Genomic DNA, 15,487 nt, shown 5'->3' with positions numbered 1-15,487 from the left:
TCTCTAATCGCTCCCTTGGATGGATGCAGTCACCTCTAGATCGTATGGTAGAATTCACAGTCCTTGGAGGCAAAGAATGAGCCTGCTTATTCAGTTACTCATGGCCCCTAGAACATAATACATGATAGATGCTCAAAAAATACGTGTAGAAAGGGTGAATACCAGTCTCACCATGATGTGAAACCATCCCATGCTAGCTTTATCTCCCACGACGCCTTTAGACCCCAAGATTCAATCACCTTTAACATCAATACAGCATGTTCTAGATTTTATCACAGCTCTCCACCTGTGTTCAGGCCATTCCCACATGGTGGGATAATCCTCCCATAGCTTCCACTTTGCATACTGCCTCCTTCACACTCCAAACTCAGTTCTGACTTTACCTGTTTCCCTGATGCCCTCAGGACTGGTGACAATAAACTAATCCTTCCTCCATGGAACCATCCTTTTGTTTTTTGTTTTAATTAATTTCTTTATTTTCAATTTTATTTTTTTATACAGCGGGTTCTTATTAGTCATCAATTTTATACACATCAGTGTATACATGTCAATCCCAATCGCCCAATTCATCACACGACCACCCCCACCCCCCACTGCTTTCCCCCCTTGGTGTCCATACGTTTTTTCTCTGCTTCTGTGTCTCAATTTCTGCCCTGCAAACTGGTTCATCTGTACGATTTTCTAGGATCCACATATATGCATTAATATACGATATTTGTTTTTCTCTTTCTGACTTACTTCACTCTGTATGACGGTCTCTAAATGCATCCACGTCTCTACAAATGACCCAATTTCGTTCCTTTTTATGGCTGAGTAATATTCCATTGTATATATGTACCACAACTTCTTTATCCATTCGTCTGTCGATGGGCATTTAGGTTGCTTCCATGACCTGGGTATTGTAAATAGTGCTGCAATGAACATTGGGGTGCATGTGTCTTTCTGAATTATGTTTTTTTCTGGGTATATGCCCAGTAGTGGGATTGCTGGGTCATATGGTAGTTCTATTTTTAGTTTTTTAAGGAACGTCCATACTGTTCTCCACAGTGGCTGTATCAATTTACATTCCCACCAACAGTGCAAGAGGGTTCCCTTTTCTCCACACCCTCTCCAGCATTTGTTGTTTGTAGATTTTCTGATGATGCCCATTCTAACTGGTGTGAGGTGATACCTCATTGTAGTTTTGATTTGCATTTCTCTAATAATTAGTGATGTTGAGCAGCTTTTCATGTGCTTCTCGGCCATCTGTATGTCTTCTTTGGAGAAATGTCTATTTAGGTCTTCTGCCCATTTTTGGATTGGGTTGTTTGTTTTTTTAATATTGAGCTGCATGAGCTGTTTATATATTTTGGAGATTAATCCTTTGTCCGATGAATCGTTTGCAAATATTTTCTCCCATTCTGAGGGTTGTCTTTTCGTTTTGTTTATGGTTTCCTTTGCTGTGCAAAAGCTTTGAAGTTTCATTAGGTCCCATTTGTTTATTTTTGTTTTTATTTCCATTACTCTAGGAGGTGGATAAAAAAGATCTTGCTATGACTTATGTCAAAGAGTGTTCTTCCTATGTTTTCCTCTAAGAGTTTTACAGTGTCCGGTCTTACATTTAGGTCTCGAATCCATTTTGAGTTTATTTTTGTGTGTGGTGTTAGAAAGTGTTCTAATTTCATTCTTTTACATGTAGCTGTCCAGTTTTCCCAGCATCACTTATAGAAGAGACTGTCTTTTCTCCATTGTATATCCTTGGCTCCTTTGTCATAGATTAGTTGACCATAGGTGTGTGGGTTTATCTCTGGGCTTTCTATCTTGTTCCACTGATCTATATTTCTGTTTTTGTGCCAGTACCAAATGTCTTGATTACTGTAGCTTTGTAGTATAGTCTGAAGTCAGGGAGTCTGATTCCTCCAGCTCCGTTTTTTCCCTCAAGACTGCTTTGGCTATTTGGAGTGTTTTGTGTCTCCATACAAATTTTAAGATTTTTTGTTCTAGTTCTGTAAAAAATGCCATTGGTAATTTGATAGGAATTGCATTGAATCTGTAGATTGCTTTGGGTAGTATAGTCATTTTCACAATATCTATTCTTCCAATCCAAGAACATGGTATATCTCTCCATCTGTTGGTATCATCTTTAATTTCTTTCATCAGTGTCATAGTTTTCTGCATACAGGTGTTTTGTCTCCCTAGGTAGGTTTATTCCTAGGTATTTTATTCTCTTTGTTGCAATGGTAAACGGGAGTGTTTCCTTAATTTCTCTTTCAGATTTATCATCATTAGTGTATAGGAATGCAAGAGATTTCTATGCATTAATTTTGTATCCTGCTACTTTACCAAATTCATTGATTAGCTCTAGTAGTTTTCTGGTAGCATCTTTAGGATTGTCTATGTATAGTATCATGTCATCTGCAAACAGTGACAGCTTTATTTCTTCTTTTCCAGTTTGTATTCCTTTTATTTCTTTTTCTTCTCTGATTGCCATCGCTAGGACTTCCAAAACTATGTTGAATAATAGTGGTGAGAGTGGGCATCCTTGTCTTGTTCCTGATCTTAGAGGAAATGCTTTCAGTTTTTCACCATTGAGAATGATGTTTGCTGTGGGTTTGTCGTATATGGCCTTTATTATGTTGAAGTAGGTTCCTTTTATTCCCATTTTCTGGAGAGTTTTTATCATAAATGGGTGTTGAATTTTGTCAAAAGCTTTTTCTGCATCAATTGAGATGATTATATGGTTTTTATTCTTCAATTTGTTAATATGCTGTATCACATTGATTGATTTGCGTATATTGAAGAATCCTTGCATCCCTGGGATAAATCCCACTTGATCGTGGTGTATGATCCTTTTAATGTGTTGTTGGATTCTGTTTGCTAGTATTTTGTTGAGGATTTTTGCATCTATGTTCATCAGTGATATTGTTCTGTAATTTTCTTTTTTTGTAGTATCGTTGTCTGCTTTTGGTATCAGGGTGATGGTGGCCTCACAGAATGAGTTTGGGAATTTTCCTTCCTCTGCAATGTTTTGGAAGAGTTTGAGAAGGATGGGTATTAGCTCTTCTCTAAATGTTTGATAGAATTCACCTGTGAAGTCATCTGGTCCTGGACTTTTGTTTGTTGGAAGATTTTTAACCACAGTTTCTATTTCATTACTTGTGATTGGTCTGTTCATATCTTCTCTTTCTTCCTGGTTCAGTCTTGGAAGTTTATACCTTTCTATGAATTTGTCCATTTCTTCCAGGTTGTCCATTTTATTGGCATAGGGTTGCTTGTAGTAGTCTCTTAGGATGCTTTGTATTTCTGTGGTGTCCGTTATAACGTCTCCTTTTTCATTTCTAATTTTATTGATTTGAGCCCTCTCCCTCTTTTTCTTGATGAGTCTGGCTAGTGGTTTATCAATTTTGTTTATCTTCTCAAAGAACCAGCTTTTAGTTTTATTGATCTTTGCTACTGTTTTCTTTGTTTGTATTTCATTTATTTCTGCTCTGATCTTTATGATTTCTTTCCTGCTGCTAACTTTGGGTTTTGTTTTTTTTGTTTGTTCGTCTTGTTCATTTTGTTTTTTTTTTTGTTTGTTCATCTTTCTCTAGTTCCTTTAGGTGTAACGTTAGATTGTTTATTTGAGATTTTTCTTGTTTCTTGAGGTAGGCTTGTATATAAACTTCCCTCTTAGAACTGCTTTTGCTGCATCCCACAGGTTTTGGATCATCGTGTTTTCATTGTCATTTGTCTCTAGGTATTTCTTGAGTTCCTCTTTGATTTATTCAGTGATCTCTTGGTTATTTAGTAACATATTGTTTAGCCTCCATGTGTTTGTGCTTTTTACGTTTTTTCCCCTGTAATTGATTTCTAATCTCATAGCGTTGTGGTCAGAAAAGATGCTTGATATGATTTCAATTTTCTTAAATTTACTGAGGTTTGATTTGTGATCCAAGATGTGATCTATTCTGGAGAATGTTCCATGCACACTTGAGAAGAAAGGGTAATCTGCTGTTTTAGGATGGAATGTCCTATAAAATCAATTAAATCTATCTGGTCTATTGTGTCATTTAACACTTGTCTTCCCTTATTAATTTTCTGTTTGGATGATCTATCTGTCCATTGGTGTAAGTGAGGAGTTAAAGTCCCCCACTATTATTGTGTTACTGTCGATTTTCTCTTTTATAGCTGTTAGCAGTTGCCTTATGTATTGAGTGCTCCTATGTTGGGTGCATATATATTTATAATTGTTATATCTTCTTCTTGGATTGCTCCCTTGATCATTATGTAGTGTCCTTCCTTGTCTCTTGTAACATTCTTTATTTTAAAGTCTATTTTATGTGATATGAGTATTGCTACTCCAGCTTTCTTTTGATTTCCATTTGCATGGAATATCTTTTTCCATCCCCTCACTTTCAGTCTGTATGTGTCCCTAGGTCTGAAGTGGGTCTCTTGTAGACAGCATATATATGGGTCTTGTTTTTGTATCCATTCAGCAAGCCTGTGTCTTTTGGTTGGAGCACTTAATCCATTCACGTTTAAGGTAATTATCGATATGTATGTTTCTATTACCATTTTCTTAATTGTTTTGGGTTTGTTTTTGTAGGTTCTTTTCTTCTCTTGTGTTGCCCACTTAGAGAAGTTCCTTTAGCATTTGTTGTAGAGCTGGTTTGGTGGTGGTGAATTCTCTTAGCTTTTGCTTGTCTGTAAAGCTTTTGATCTCTCCATTGAATCTGAATGAGATCCTTGCTGGGTAGAGTAATTTTGGTTGTAGGTTCTTCCCTTTCATCACTTTAAGTATATCATGCCACTCCCTTCTGGCTTGTAGAGTTTCTGCTGAGAAATCAGCTGTTAAACTTATGGGAGTTCCCTTGTATGTTATTTGTCGTTTTTCCCTTGCTGCTTTCAATAATTTTTCTTTGTCTTTAATTTTTGCCAATTTGATTACTAAGTGTCTCGGCGTGTTTCTCCTTGGGTTTATCCTGTATGGGACTCTCTGCGCTTCCTGGACTTGGGGGGCTATTTCCTTTCCCATGTTAGGGAAGTTTTCGACTATAATCTCTTCAAATATTTTCTCGGGTCCTTTCTCTCTCTCTTCACCTTCTGGGGACCCCTATAATGCGAATGTTGTTGCATTTAATGTTGTCCCAGAGGTCTCTTAGGCTGTCTTCATTTCTTTTCACTCTTTTTTCTTTAGTCTGTTCTGCAGCAATGAAGTCCACCATTCTGTCTTCTAGGTCACTTATCCATTCTTCTGCCTCAGTTATTCTGCTATTGATTCCTTCTAGTGTATTTTTCATTTCAGTTATTGTATTGTTCATCTCTAGTTATTTGTTCTTTAATTCTTCCAGATCTTTGTTAAACATCTCTTGCATCTTCTCAGTCTTTGCCTCCATTCTTTTTCCGAGGTCCTGGCTCATCTTCACTATCATTATTCTGAATTCTTTTTCTGGAAGGTTGACTATCTCCACTTCACTTAATTGTTTTTCTGGGGTTTTATCTTGTTCTTTCATCTGGTACATAGCCCTCTCCCTTTTCATCTTGTCTATATTTCTATGAATGTGGATTTTGTTCTGCAGGCTGCAGGATTCTAGTTCTTCTTGCTTCTGCTCCAATCCTTTTGTTTGCTTCCAAGATAGGGAGACAGAACAAAAAATATGACGGAGCTAAGAATCGGAACTCAAAGTCCTTGACCAACCCATGAACCATGACTTAAGTCATCCTCAGGAGGCAGAGGCAATTTCAGGCTATAAACACTTTATTTCTACTTGGAACTTATGTTCCCAAATACCAGCGTAGCCATCAGATAAATTGGATGCGACAGTTTCTGTGTTACATGGCGTTTTCACCCAAATTGAACAAGGATCTGAGGCTCAGTGGCTAACTTGGTCTCTTTCTTGTAAGATTCCAATTCTGGATCTCAAGACCTCCCATGCTGAGGATGATCTGAGATGAAGAAAATGAAGGTAAATGTTTCCAGGCTGGGAATGCTTCTGCACTGGTTCTGGAATAGCTGGCCTGAGCACCCACACCTACCAGGCTGTTCTTTGCCTTTGGTTCCCACTTTCGTTGGTGCCTATCTTTCTAATGAGGGATGGGGGGAAGGATAAAGGGTGGATTTGCTTCCATCCAAGTTGAGGAACACTTTCAAATTAGGGCCCTCAGAGCCAAACATGAAGCAAAGAAGAGAGAATCCCCAAAATGTAAAATTTTAACTGAGAGAAAGCCTTCAGAAGCCAAGCTTTACCCTCGTCTCTGATATCCATCCTCCCATGCATCTCTCCTTTCATTCAGCAAATAATTACCGAGTATCTGTTAGTTGACTCCAGCTCTGTACTCTGCCTTTGACCCAGGCCAGCAAGAATGATGAAGTCTTGAGCTCCCCCTAGAGGCCAATAGTAATTGGGAAGAAGGGAAAGGGGTGAGATTGCAGGTCAATATAAATGACAGTTTCTAGATGATTCCCCGAGAGAAGGAACAGTGAGACACACGAGCACACGGAGAAGTGGAGGGAGTACTCCCAGCAGCATCAGCCCAAGAGCCCGTTCACAATTCATTCCATAGGCAGAAGGGTGTTGTAAAGATAATTGAACAAAGCAAGCGATTAGAAGGCAGACTGGAAGAAGAAGAAAGAAACTGCGCTCTTCTGAGCATCTGCTTCCTGCTGCCGTGTGCAGTAGGCTTTTCATCCATAAATCACAATTCAAATCCTTGCTGCTTTGAATCCCCACGATAAACCTGAAGGCTGGGTATTAGTTTCCTCATTTGGCAGATGAGAAAATCGGAGTTTCCAAGTTCACATTAAAAATAGGTGTGATGGAGAATCTGGACCCTAATTTTTTACATGCCTCGCTGCCTTCGAGGCAAGAGAAGTCTGGGCTGTAGCCACTGCTTGGGATCGTGCTGTGTCTGTTTTATAAGCTAAAGCAGACGACCTTGTTGCCTTAACAGCCATCCTGGCAACTGTGTGTCAAGGGCTTTATAGGTAGTAGCTCAGTCTTCACAATAAAGCTGGAAAGTGGTAACAATAATAATAATAATCAAAGCTATAAATTATCATCATCATTATCCACTTTCAGAAATGCTGACTTACCCAAAATCATAGCTAGGAAGTAGCAAAGATGGATTTGAATGTAAGAGATGGCCTGGAGCAGGGGTCGGCAAATGTTTTCTTTAAAGAGCTTTGAATTGTAGTGGCAAAGCGGCCACAGACAATACATAAACAATAGGCATGGTTGTGTCCCAATAAAACTTTATAAAAACAGGCAGAGGGCCAGACTGGCTCACTGGCCGTGGTTGACCAACCCGTCCTAGACTCTTCTTTGTTTGATTAGGAGATGGCCTAGAGGATGGTGGATCCAGAAGGGCCTCACAAGTAGTGGACTCGGACATTCCAGGCACAGACACTGGATGTGTGAAAGTGCAAATGTGGTTGAAAATGGTGAACGTTGGGTAGAGGTGGCCTGGACAGGTGGACTGCATGGCTGAACGGGGGCCAGAACTGCCAGGCAAAGGGGCCAGATGGTGAGAGCAGCATAAGTCACACTAAGGAGTGACAACCGTCCAGGGATCAACAGATTTTAAACAGGGGAGTGGCCTGGTTATCCAAGAAAAGGCCCACTGTGGGCTGATGTGAGTCTAAAGAATCCTGAGACTGAGGCTGGGTGCAGACTGACAGTCATAATAACCGCGCAGAGAAAACAGGGCTATCAAACGTCCATCAAAGGATGAATGGATAGCGACTTCCCTGGGGGTCCAGTGGTTAAGACTCCACTCTTCCAATGCAGGGGGCACGGGTCTGATCTCTGTTCGGGGAACTAAGATCCCGCAGGCCTCCGTGGGGTGTGGCCAAAAAAAAAAAAGGATGAATGGATAAAGAAAATGTGGCATATACATACAATGAATATCATTCAGCCTTAAAAGAGAAGGAAATCCTGTCACATGCTACAACATGGGTGAAGCTTGAGGACATGATGCTGAGTGAAATAAACCAGTCACACCAGAAAAAGACAAATACTGAATAATTTCACTTAGGTGAGTCACCTAGAGTGGTCAGTTCATAGACACAGAAAGTCACAGGGTGGGTGCCAGGGGCTGGGGGGCTGGGTGAATGAGGGTTTGTTGTTTAATGGGTATAGGGTTTCAGTTTTGCAAGATGAAAAAAATTCAGATCTGTGGTGCAACAATGTGAATATACTTAACACTACCAACTGTAAATTTTAAAATGGTTGAGATGGTGGGTTCTATGTTATGTGGGTTTTTTTTTTTTAACCATATTGAAAAATAAAAGAGCTAATGGATTTGTAAACTCAGGCAGCAGCGCAGGAGAAGGTGAGGAAGGGCAGACGTGAGAGAGGCTGGAGAGGCAGCGTCGTTAGGCTCCCATCACCGTGAATGTCGTCCCGATGCTCTGACCTGGGCCTTCAGCCATGGGCTGGGCTCCTCTCACCCGACTTCACTCGGTGTGGTGTCTCCCGCCATATGCTGGGCCACCCTGTTCATTCATCATGCCTCCTGAAAAGTCTCTTAATTACATTATGTTCACAATCCATAAAACATAATTAAAATATGTAAATCCATTATATTCTTTAATGAGCACATTGAGACCTCGAATTTTTAAATTAGATATAAAATTGATGTGGACCTACTACTATCGATTACTCATGGCAATAAATCATCCCCAGTTTGGATTGAGGCGGTTTCCCTCCTCCCCTTAGATGCTTTTTTTTCTTTTCCTTTTAGCATCTCCTGTGACCATTTGAAATGATGCACACGCAGTCTTTTAAGGATGGCAAGGCCCGGCTTGCTGTAACTTGACAACACGGGTAGCAAAAGCAATAACTAATGTTTGGACGGGTGCCCTGGAGCTTGCAGAGGATTTGCACAAAACACTTTCTCACTTATGCTTCAGCAATATTTTTGTTTTCATTTCCATATAAGTACGCTGATGTTTCATTCTTCAGGAAAATATCAGAAGCATCCTTAGGCCTTGTCTCTCTCTCTGCTTGTCTTCTGCTCATCCCCAAGCCACATCTCACACTCCCACTCAAGCAAGTCAATTACTATTTGCCAGACACACCGTGTTGCTATATGCCTCCACGGTTCTGCACAAGTTAGTCTCTCTCTGCAGCGATTGTCCTTTTCTCATCTGTCTGTGGAATTTGTACAAATTTTCAAGCCCAACTCAGGGATCTCCTTTTCCAATCCACCCTGACAATGTCCATGGCTTTGTGTTAAGGTCTATAACAAAGCTCTACTTTCTAAGAACGACTTCCATGGGTACCATTTTTATATGTGCTGTTTTTTTTTTCACCGGACCCTCATAATGGCCATGCAAGACAGTCATTAAAGGTATCACCATCCTTTTATAGGCCACATGCTTGTAAAGCTCATGAGGGTTAACTGATTTGTCCAAAGGCTTGCAGTCTGTAGGTGGGACCTCTGCCAGGACCCAGGCATGTAAATGCCCGGGACTTGCTCTGTCTGATTATAGAAGCTCTTTCCTTCTTGCGAATCTTTCGCAAAGGGCCTCTCTCTCACTCCCCCGCGCATCTGCTATCAATATGCTACAGAAGCTCTAAGTACTTTCTTTCCCCTCTAATCCAGTTCCTTCCCAGCCACAGCCTAAGGGTTTACTTCTATTGTCATAAGCTTAAAGTTGGTTTCACAGTTTAAGCTAGAAGTTAAGCACCCAGGCTTTAGAAACACACAAAGCCTGAGCTGGAATCCCCATCTTCCCACTTACTAAAAGTGTGACTTTGGTCAATTTGTTGAACTTCTCAATCTTGGTATCTTTATCTCTACTATGGATAAATGATAGTAACTACCTCAAAGGTTGTGAGGATTCTGTAAAATAACGCGTGTAAAATGCCTGCCTCTTAGGCGGTGACCACTAATTGTTAACTTTGGTTATTATTGCCATAATCGTTATCATTATTACCCTAACCTAAGAAATCCCCTCTCTATTTGTGGATTGGGGCTTTGCTCCAGAATATTCTTTTAAACATTTTCTGTGACCATAGGCAGCAGAAAGAGCCAAGAAGGCTACCCACCAGGGAGGTTTCCCTCCAAATATTAGAGCTGTATTTTACTAAAGTACATCTGGAAGGGGCCCAAGGGATTAATTTGGAAGTCCAATTCCTTCTTTTCCAGGGTTAGAAATCAGGATCCCAAGAGGACAAAATGATTCACTCATCATTCATTTTCTTTTGATAAACATCTATTAATTGCCTGACCATCTATTAATTGGGTACCAATCTAATAAGCCAATAGATAAGCCAATAGAAGCATACTTGATCCAAAGTATCTGAAGTAGAGTAGTAATAGGTCACCATCTTGATCATCAGTGTATCTACAGTGCCTACCACGGGGCGTGGCACACAATTAGAACTCAAAAAAAATGTATTGAATAGTGATACAATTACCATTCCTACTGTATCTAATTTCTCATAGCAACATTATCTCTTTGGAACAAATTGCAATTCAAGTTACCAAAATTGCACCGCCCTCCTTTAGCAATATGGCTCTAAATCGTCAATGTCTATAAAGTTCACCTGGAGGACTTGTTAACACACACATGGCTGGGCCCCATCCCCAGAGTTTCTGATTCAGGACCCAGGAATTAGCATTTCTTACATGTTCCCCATGATGTTGATGCCGCTGGACGGGGAACTATATGTAAACAACTACTGCTGTCAAGGCTGGCAGAGCATAGATAGAAAGAGCTTGGATCCCTGAATCACTGCATAGAAGACACCCACCAAACACCCACCCTGGACCAGGAGTGAGTGAAAATCCAACTTAATAGTGTTAAAACTCTGCAATTCAGGGCTTATCTGTTAGAGAAGCTAGAATTACTGAACACAGGATAAAAGGTAGTTGTTTCTGTGAAGAAGAGGAAGGTACAATAAACTTAGGCCTCTGATTATCATTCCTTGGCTTGAAATACAAGACTCTGTAGACCCTAACCTTCTCCCCTGAAGTCTTCCATCAGCTCCCCCTGCCATATTCTCTAAATTCTAGGTCCACCAGGTTGTAGGAGGTACATGGAGGAAAGAGGCCAAGAGTGACCGAAAGATAGCATTCTGAAAGTTTAGGTATAAAATTGGAATAAAGTGAACCCAATAACTTGTTCATTTGTTAAGCAATATTTGCTGAGTGCTAATGCAGACGGATGCTCTTCCAGGAAGTGTAGATACAGTGATGAACAAGCTAGCTGAAGGCTTAGAGCAAAGACACACAGGGTCATCTGCAAGGTACTGTCTTCCAGATGGAAGCAAGACATAACCATGATCTAAATGAATGGGTTGACAATCTCAAGAAATTTGGATTCTATTTTCAACCATAAGGGGCAGTCATTTGTCAGCATGGCAAAGATTCAGGGAGGCATCTTTTGGCCTTGGTGACGTCCTTATCCAGGAGAGAGAGAACACTAGTGCCCCGTGGACTGCTTATTAGGGAGAAGTGTGCCTCAGGCTGTCTTAGCTGAGAAGCTACCTTCTGTGCTCTGTGTGCTGATGTGCTGATGTAAGCACCCAATCCTTACTATTAGTTAGATTTCTCAATGGAAAGATATACAGGCTTTCTGGTTATATATCAGTCTATCAGAAGTTGGACTAATGTGAGTCTCTCTGAAGATCTAAACCTATCACAGTACACTGATAAAAAGCCAGTTCCTAGGCTTGCTCAGCCTAAAGGGCTATTTCATGGACCAAGACCCTATGTGAAACCTCATGACAACTAATCTGCCACACTCCCCTGCTGACATCCCACCTTTACCACGTGCCTTCTTTCGAATATTGACCTAAAATGGTTGTGATTTCATGCTGCTCAGATATTATGTGTGCTCATCTCTCTGTCTGCAACTGCCTCTCTGCCTTATCTACTTAGCAAACTCCTACATTTCCCTCAAATTCCAGTTCAAATATCTTTGGGATGACTTTTCTTGTTGAGCAGCTTTTCTGAATTATCGTTTTACTTTGGACATACCTTTGTTTTTAATCACCTATTAAATGCCTCTTGAATATAGTCCCTGAAGTTGTTATTATGTGTTTAACCCTGATAGAAACAGCTTAGTGATATTGTTATCCATATATTACAAATGATGGATTAAAGCCTCAGAAAATTTAAGCCCAAGGTTACACAGTTAGTGAGTTTCCCAGGCTAGGATTCTAGTCAAGCTATGTCACTTGCAAAGGTCATCATTACAGTTATAGTGGACCATTATTTATTTACTTGTCTGGTCTCCTCCGTTAAACTGTGAGCTTTCATAGGAACCATGACTTGGATCCACTCCTGCACATACCTGCCACTGCCTGCACTGGACATGCTGTGTGTGCATGTTGAATCAATAAATGAATGAATGAGTGGGTGGCTTTTTCACCTGGCAAGGATATGGCCATGTAAAACAGATTTTCTACAAATATTTTATGTCACTGTCTTTACCTTTCTGACTTGCTTAATGGTATGATCTGCTCTTCCTCTCTGGAGATTCCATATAAAAGATTCCACTGAGATATTCATGGACAGATGCTCGTCCTGGTCCCTTGGAGGAATTCTTCAACCACGCAATGCTAATTGTATGTACATTAAATGGCCCGGACACTGAGCTTACCTCTCTTGTTCATACTGCAGTTCGAATCCAAGTTGTGCTTGTTTAAGAGACAGAAGGAGACAGCCTCTAATCTACACAGGATTTCTTTTCAGCTCCTCTCTCTCTAATGGCAGATGGTTCACAGGCCCGTCCCGTGACTTACTGCGTAAGAAGAATCTAGAGGGGGAGGAGAGAGAGATGAAGATGGGATCAAAGGCGATTACCATGTGTTTATACTTCAAATCCCACTTACAGGAGGAGTTGCAGCTCAAAGATGGAGGGTATGGATGGGGTGGGGAGAAAGCCAGAGACATACAAGATAAAATCTGGAAAATCAGGCAGAGAGAGTAAACGGACAGCAGAGATGTTTATTTCAGGCAGGTACAGACTTTGTTTCTTCTAACCTGCTATTTCAATATCAAGGCTTCTCTAAGGCAATCTCCATTTCTTACATGAAGGTTTTAGTTAAATAAATTTATTCTTAATTTTTTTTTTTTTCTTTTTTTTGCGGTACGCGGGCCTCCCACCGCTGTGTGGACTCTCTCGTTGCGGAGCACAGGTTCTGGACGCGCAGGCCCAGCAGCCATGGCTCATGGGCCCAGCCGCTCCGCAGCATGTGGGATCTTCCCAGACCGGGGCACGAACCTGTGTCCCCTGCATCGGCAGGCGGACCCCACCAACCACTGCACCACCAGGGAATCCCTATTCTTAATATTTTTACAACAAATATGACAATGTCCTTGCTATGTAATTATCTTCTACAGATCAGATAAAAAAAAACTTCTTTAAAACACTTAGATTCTCCCATAAAACAAAAAATATAAATAAATCCCTAATATGATTTTAAAACAATGTACAGCCATGCCAGAAATGGGGGAAAAAAATGTACCACAAAGTAGGAGGCCATTTATTTTGCAAATTGGCAAAATCAGCAGAGACAAAAATGATGATCCAAATGTTAGTAAACATTTAATGCCATCTGCATCCTCATATACACTGGCGAGGATATTGATTGGTTCCAACTTTTCAGAAATATCTGTAAAGAATATTAAGGTTACACATAAACATTATTCCTAAATTCTGGTTCTGAAAATTCTATCTTAAAGAAAACATTCAAGATGGGAGAGGGAGGGAAAGTTTATATAAATATATATTTATCGCAGTATAATAACAGTATTAATGAGGTAAAATGAGGAGCAAAGTAAATGCCTAAGTCCGCAAGTCTGCTTTGGCTCTGGTACAGTCCTACAACCAAACAGTCTGCCTTTTACTCATTACCTTTGTTTACCTCTAGAGGTAAAATAAATAGCCATGTATATTTTCTTCTAGTTTTTTATTTTCTCATTTTTTCCATCTAACCCTTTATTCTTTTTTTTTTCTTTTTTGGTACGCAGGCCTCTCACTGTTGTGGCCTCTCCTGTTGCGGAGCACAGGCTCCGGACACGCAGGCTCAGCGGCCATGGCTCACGGGCCCAGCCGCTCCGTGGCATGTGGGATCTTCCCAGACCGGGGGACGAACCCGTGTCCCCTGCATCGGCAGGCGGACTCTCAACCACTGCGCCACCAGAGAAGCCCTAACCCTTTATTCTTTATGGAATTTATTTCAATATGGGGCATGAAAAGTCAAAGGATGTGGGTCTGAGTTCTGTCTTTACCACTGCTCTGTTACCATGGGCAAATAATTTAAGCCCTCTGGGTCTTAGTTAACTGACCATAAAAAGCACAATGATCACACTTGTCTTACAGACTGGTTGTGACTTGGAGGTGAGTTTGTGCATCTAGAAATAAAGAAGATTATTTCAATTGGCAACTGGACTCAGGGGTGGGGATCTCATAGGTAATCACCCAGAAGTCAGAGAATCAACATGAATCTCTGGGGAAATCTTTCTGGAAAAGGCAACTCTGAATCAAGTTTTAAAACTAAGAGGAGGGAGACTCCTACTTCCAGCCATGAGGGAAAAAGAGAGATCAGAGCTCTGATCCAGCTGAGGAAGGCAGATAAAATGCATGAACCCAGAGTTTTCAGAAACTGGACAAGAGACAGCACAGGACGGTGATTCCCACAAGAAGGGAAACAAATGAAGTGAACCCTAGGAATACCCCACCTCACTGCCTGGAGAGGTTCACTGGTTATAAGTCTATGGAGGGGAGCAAAGACAAGTCTGGTGGCCTCGTGGAATTGAGTAGGCCGAGTGTGGAGTCTGGGCTGGAGGGCTGGAGGCTAGGATTTGCATGCAAGTTTCCTGGAGAGGAGAAAACAAAGAGAGAGCGAGCCAGAGATCAGCAGAGGGCTGTTCTTGTGTCTCTGGCTGAACACTGCTCTGTTCACGTGTGTAAGAAAACGAACCAGGCTGGGAAAGAACCTCTGGAAGCAGTGGGAATAACTCCCAGGACTCACAAGGGCTGGGTGTCATGCATATTCTCACCCCACCGCATGGAGTGAAAAGATCTAACATATGGAGCAAAGGGTAGTCTCCAGGATGGTTACCTCCCTCGTGGGGTGCTGGCCTGAAGTTACATGACCCCCCAGAATTCATATGCTGAAATCTAATCCCCGATGTGATGGTATTTGGAGGGGGGGCCTTTGGGAGGTGATTAGGGATCAGTCTCTTATAAAAGAGAGACCCCAGAGAACTCCCTTGCCCCTTCCACTATGTGAGAAGACGGCCGTCTGTGAACCAGGAAGCGGGTCCTCACCAGACACTGAATCTACAGGCACCTTGATCTTGGATTTCCCAGCCTCCGAACAGTGAGAAATAAATGTTTGTTGTTTAAGCCAACCAGTACATAGTATTTTTAAAAAAATTATTCCCAAAGTGTTCACTCAAAAGCTTTTTTTCTTTTTAAACATCTTTATTGGAGTATGATTGCTTTACAATGGTGTGTTAGTTTCTGCTTTATAACAAAGTGACTCAGCTATACATATACATATAC

The 15,487-nt window shown here is 41.0% G+C and overlaps 1 long non-coding RNA gene across 2 annotated transcripts in view; it reads right to left on the bottom strand.

Moving 5' to 3' along the window:
- The window catches only part of LOC115861286 (uncharacterized), a 591,507-nt gene that overhangs the window by 26,779 nt on the left and 549,241 nt on the right, over nucleotides 1–15,487 (bottom strand). For both annotated transcript variants that reach the window (XR_009559028.1, XR_009559029.1), the window contains one exon: nucleotides 12,575–12,730. This is a non-coding gene — a long non-coding RNA (uncharacterized lncRNA). The remainder of the gene's footprint in view (nucleotides 1–12,574; nucleotides 12,731–15,487) is intronic.

Source organism: Globicephala melas, chromosome 15 (genome assembly GCF_963455315.2).
Source record: "Globicephala melas chromosome 15, mGloMel1.2, whole genome shotgun sequence".
Lineage (NCBI taxonomy): Eukaryota > Metazoa > Chordata > Mammalia > Artiodactyla > Delphinidae > Globicephala > Globicephala melas.
The sequence above is the reverse complement of the archived record's forward strand: the minus strand, read 5'-3'. Positions and strand labels throughout refer to the sequence as shown.